Genomic DNA, 6,174 nt, shown 5'->3' with positions numbered 1-6,174 from the left:
CATTATCCTAAATGTCTCCAGAATGGTTGAAAGAATGCACTGTGTTTACATTATCCTAAATGTCTCCAGAATGGTTGAAAGAATGCACTGTGTTTACATTATCCTAAATGTCTCCAGAATGGTTGAAAGAATGCACTGTGTTTACATTATCCTAAATGTCTCCAGAATGGTTGAAAGAATGCACTGTGTTTACATTATCCTAAATGTCTCTAGAATGGTTGAAAGAATGCACTGTGTTTACATTATCCTAAATGTCTCCAGAATGGTTGAAAGAATGCACTGTGTTTACATTATCCTAAATGTCTCCAGAATGGTTGAAAGAATGCACTGTGTTTACATTATCCTAAATGTCTCCAGAATGGTTGAAAGAATGCACTGTGTTTACATTATCCTAAATGTCTCCAGAATGGTTGAAAGAATGCACTGTGTTTACATTATCCTAAATGTCTCCAGAATGGTTGAAAGAATGCACTGTGTTTACATTATCCTAAATGTCTCCAGAATGGTTGAAAGAATGCACTGTGTTTACATTATCCTAAATGTCTCTAGAATGGTTGTCTCCAGAATGGTTGAAATAATGCACTGTGTTTACATCCTAAATGTCTCTAGAATGGTTGAAATAAATGTCTAAATGTCTCTAGAATGGTTGAAATAATGCACTGTGTTTACATTATCCTAAATGTCTCCAGAATGGTTGAAAGAATGCACTGTGTTTACATTATCCTAAATGTCTCTAGAATGGTTGAAAGAATGCACTGTGTATACATTATCCTAAATGTCTCCAGAATGGTTGAAAGAATGCACTGTGTATACATTATCCTAAATGTCTCCAGAATGGTTGAAAGAATGCACTGTGTTTACATTATCCTAAATGTCTCCAGAATGGTTGAAAGAATGCACTGTGTTTACATTATCTAAATGTCTCTAGAATGGTTGAAAGAATGCACTGTGTATACATTATCCTAAATGTCTCCAGAATGGTTGAAAGAATGCACTGTGTATACATTATCCTAAATGTCTCCAGAATGGTTGAAAGAATGCACTGTGTATACATTATCCTAAATGTCTCCAGAATGGTTGATGCGTGTGAATTAGACTGTGGCAGACCTGTAGGCAATGTTACTGTCCGACTGTTGTTGTTACAGCTGTTTACTATTAGACTTCACCTGAAAGAAACCTGTCTGATGAGAATCACACACTGTGTCCTAATGACAGGGATATCTAACCAGTCTGATGTCCTAATGACAGGGATATCAAACCAGTCTGAAGTCCTAATGACAGGGATATCCAACCAGTCTGATGTCCTAATGAGAACCACACACTGTGTCCTAATGACAGGGATATCAAACCAGTCTGATGTCCTAATGACAGGGATATCAAACCAGTCTGATGTCCTAATGACAGGGATATCCAACCAGTCTGATGTCCTAATGACAGGGATATCTAACCAGTCTGATGTCCTAATGACAGGGATATCTAACCAGTCTGATGTCCTAATGACAGGGATATCAAACCAGTCTGATGTCCTAATGACAGGGATATCAAACCAGTCTGATGTCCTAATGACAGGGATATCAAACCAGTCTGATGTCCTAATGACAGGGATATCAAACCAGTCTGATGTCCTAATGACAGGGATATCAAACCAGTCTGATGTCCTAATGACAGGGATATCAAACCAGTCTGATGTCCTAATGACAGGGATATCAAACCAGTCTGATGTCCTAATGACAGGGATATCAAACCAGTCTGATGTCCTAATGACAGGGATATCCAACCAGTCTGATGTCCTAATGACAGGGATATCAAACCAGTCTGATGTCCTAATGACAGGGATATCAAACCAGTCTGATGTCCTAATGACAGGGATATCAAACCAGTCTGATGTCCTAATGACAGGGATATCCAACGACAGACCAGTTAAGGGATGAATCATACGGCTTCTGTTGTAGTTATGATTGTACTCTAACAAATACTTTATTTTTTGTTTTGATTTTTCATTGAACTTTTTCTCCCCAATTTTGTGGTATCCAATTGTTAGTAGTTACTATCTTGTCTCGTCGCTACAACTCCCGTATGGGCTCGGGAGAGACGAAGGTCAGGAGCCATGCGTCCCCCGAAACACAACCCAACCGAGCCGCACTGCTTCTTAACACAGCGTCCATCCAACCCGGAAGCCAGCCGCACCAATGTGTCGTGCACCTAGCGACCTGGTCAGCACGCACTGCACCCGGCTCACCACAGGAGTCACTAGTGCACGATGAGACAAGAATATCCCTACCAGCCAAACCCTCCCCAACGACACTAGGCCAAGTGTGCGTCGCCCCATGGACCTCCCGGTCGCGGCCGGCTGCGACAGAGCCTGGGCTCGAACCCAGAGTCTCTGGTGGCACAGCTAGGCCACTGAGCCACCCGGGAGGAACAAATACTTGTAAAACAAATCTCTTACAACTCTTTTATTTCAAAAATATTTATGGAAAATGTCTGAAATATTGTGGACGGGATATTCCATTCTTGCGTCATCAAATGAATCATCTGTAGATGCTAATCAGACGTCCTTTAATTAAGTCTTATTCCAATATCCAGTTCTCCTACAGTGTCCATGTCAAGCCTCCTGTCTCTGCCCATCTGCATCTGTGGCCTGTTGAGAGAAATGGGGTTTGGGGGTTTTTTGAAGACAGAAAGAAAGTGTGCAAAAATGTACAGTACAAGTTTGAACAAAACCCTGCTGCACTGCGCGGTCAAAATAACTGAAGACTGTATAGTATTTAAGAGTCCCCAATGGAACCCTCTTCCCTGTGTAGTGTACAATGGGCCCTGGTCTAATGGAGTGCACAAATATAGGACGCAGATCAATTTAACACGGTAGAATCAGCTCGTTTTAAATCTGAACACCGTTTGCATTAGAGGCTTTAACAAAGAACAATGGAGCTCATTTTCATCCTGGGATGAATGTACTTTGATAAGATATAATTAGTGACGCTTCGCTGTGATCCAGACTCGCAGGGTTCTCTTCAAGTATAAACCCTGGAACTGTAGGTGTTTAAGCTACACCTGATCCTCCTCTCATTCAACCTGTCCAAACTTGTTTACTTGTCTTCCCAAACATGCATTTGGCTCCTGGTATTTTGTATTTGGTAAGCATAGCAAACCCAGGACACCCTCAGATTATAAGCTTAAATGCTGACACACATCCATTAATGCTCGTCAGAGTTACATCAGAGAGGAATATAGTTGGTTACACAGTGTGTGTATTGTTATTGTATTGATAGATATTACTGCGCTGTTGGAGTTTTAAAAAAACAAAAGCATTTCACTGCACCTGCAAAAACATCTGCAAATCTGTTTACGTGACCAACAAAACTTCCATTTGATTTTGAGTGATTCTGCCCATAGCAAAAACCACGAGTGAACACCATGAAAGACAGAAACACATTAGGTCTTAACAGAGCCATACTCAATCTCAACCAGGATAGGATAGGATAAGTAATCCTTCTCACCCCCCTTTAAGATTTAGATGCACTATTGTAAAGTGGCTGTTCTACTGGATGTCATAAGGTGAATGCACCAATTTGTAAGTCGCTCTGGATAAGAGCGTCTGCTAAATGACTTAAATGTAAATGTAAATGTAACCACTGTGCTTTCTGAAAGGGAATTATGAGCTTCAGAGAAAACCATCATAGAGACAGGGTGCTGCATTTGTGACTCTCTCTCTACAAACCCAGAGAAAACTCATCGTATGTCACAAGCAAGCAGCATTTAGACAGACATTTCTACCACCACCATAACATCATTATCTAAGTCACCTATTATTAGAGGGGTTGGGTTAAAGGCGGAAGACATATTTCAGTTGAATACATTCAGTTGGACAACTGACGAGGTTTCCCCCTTTCCCTATTCCCACCTATTCCTTGGCCTAGCCGTAGTCAGTGTGGCGTGGGGAAGGGAAGGGGGTGGACGCTGGATGGACGCTGAAGGGGGCTGGTGGAGGCTGGGTAGGGGGATAAGGCAGCTGGATGGAAGCTGAAGGGGGCTGGTGGAGGCTGGGTAGAGGTATAAGGCAGCTGGATGGACGCTGAAGGGGGCTGGTGGAGGCTGGGTAGAGGTATAAGATGGAACAGTGTAAGGGGGAGTGGGACAGGGTTGGACCGTGTCCTCAGCACGCCCAGGAAACACAATCAAAATGTATCCTCTCTCAGAGAGGGCATTAGTCACCATGGTATCTCTCCCTCCCTCCCCAGCTCTCTCTTTCTCTCTCTCCCTCCCTCCCCAGCTCTCTCTCTCTCTCTCTCTCTCTCTGTCTATCTCCCCCCCTCCTTGTATTTACAATATATTTACAAATCTTGCTGCTGTGATTGCACACTGTGGTATTTCACCCAATAGATATTTTTCTTATCTCGCTTTTGCTAGTCCTCCCTGTCTGCCACTCTTTACCTCCTGGACTCTGACCTTGTTTATGATCTTTTGCCTGTCCATGACATTCTCTTGCCTCCCCCTTGGATGATAATAAATATCAAAGACTCGAACCATCTGCCTCCCGTGTCTGCATCTGGGTCTCACCCTGCGCCCGTATAATATGTGTCTCTAATATGGTCATACATTGGGCAGGAGGTTAGGAAGTGCAGCTCAGTTTCCACATCATTTTGTGAGCAGTGTGCACATAGCCTGTTTCCTCTTGAGAGCCAGGTCTGCTTACGGCGGACTTTCTCAATAGCAAGGCTTTGCTCACTGAGTCTGTACATAGTCAAAGCTTTCCTTAAGTTTGGGTCAGTCACAGTGGTCAGGTATTCCCTGTATACTCTCCGTTTAGGGCCAGTCACAGTGGTCAGGTATTCCCTGTATACTCTCTGTTTAGGGCCAGTCACAGCGGTCAGGTATTCCCTGTATACTCTCTGTTTAGGGTCAGTCACAGCGGTCAGGTATTCCCTGTATACTCTCCGTTTAGGGTCAGTCACAGTGGTCAGGTATTCCCTGTATACTCTCCGTTTAGGGTCAGTCACAGTGGTCAGGTATTCCCTGTATACTCTCCGTTTAGGGTCAGTCACAGTGGTCAGGTATTCCCTGTATACTCTCTGTTTAGGGTCAGTCACAGTGCTCAGGTATTCCCTGTATACTCTCCGTTTAGGGTCAGTCACAGTGGTCAGGTATTCCCTGTATACTCTCTGTTTAGGGTCAGTCACAGTGGTCAGGTATTCCCTGTATACTCTCCGTTTAGGGTCAGTCACAGTGGTCAGGTATTCCCTGTATACTCTCCGTTTAGGGTCAGTCACAGTGGTCAGGTATTCACTGTGTACTCTCTGTTTAGGGTCAGTCACAGTGGTCAGGTATTCCCTGTATACTCTCTGTTTAGGGTCAGTCACAGTGGTCAGGTATTCACTGTGTACTCTCTGTTTAGGGTCAGTCACAGTGGTCAGGTATTCCCTGTATACTCTCTGTTTAGGGTCAGTCACAGTGGTCAGGTATTCCCTGTATACTCTCTGTTTAGGGTCAGTCACAGTGGTCAGGTATTCCCTGTATACTCTCTGTTTAGGGTCAGTCACAGTGGTCAGGTATTCCCTGTATACTCTCTGTTTAGGGTCAGTCACAGTGGTCAGGTATTCCCTGTATACTCTCTGTTTAGGGTCAGTCACAGTGGTCAGGTATTCACTGTGTACTCTCTGTTTAGGGTCAGTCACAGTGGTCAGTTATTCCCTGTATACTCTCTGTTTAGGGTCAGTCACAGTGGTCAGGTATTCCCTGTATACTCTCTGTTTAGGGTCAGTCACAGTGGTCAGGTATTCCCTGTATACTCTCTGTTTAGGGTCAGTCACAGTGGTCAGGTATTCCCTGTATACTCTCTGTTTAGGGTCAGTCACAGTGGTCAGGTATTCCCTGTATACTCTCTGTTTAGGGTCAGTCACAGTGGTCAGGTATTCCCTGTATACTCTCTGTTTAGGGTCAGTCACAGTGGTCAGGTATTCCCTGTATACTCTCTGTTTAGGGTCAGTAACAGTGGTCAGGTATTCCCTGTATACTCTCTGTTTAGGGTCAGTCACAGTGGTCAGGTATTCCCTGTATACTCTCCGTTTAGGGTCAGTCACAGTGGTCAGGTATTCCCTGTATACTCTCTGTTTAGGGTCAGTCACAGTGGTCAGGTATTCCCTGTATACTCTCTGTTTAGGGTCAGTCACAGTG

Source organism: Oncorhynchus keta, chromosome 4 (genome assembly GCF_023373465.1).
Source record: "Oncorhynchus keta strain PuntledgeMale-10-30-2019 chromosome 4, Oket_V2, whole genome shotgun sequence".
Taxonomy (NCBI): Eukaryota; Metazoa; Chordata; class Actinopteri; order Salmoniformes; family Salmonidae; genus Oncorhynchus; species Oncorhynchus keta.
The sequence above is the reverse complement of the archived record's forward strand: the minus strand, read 5'-3'. Positions refer to the sequence as shown.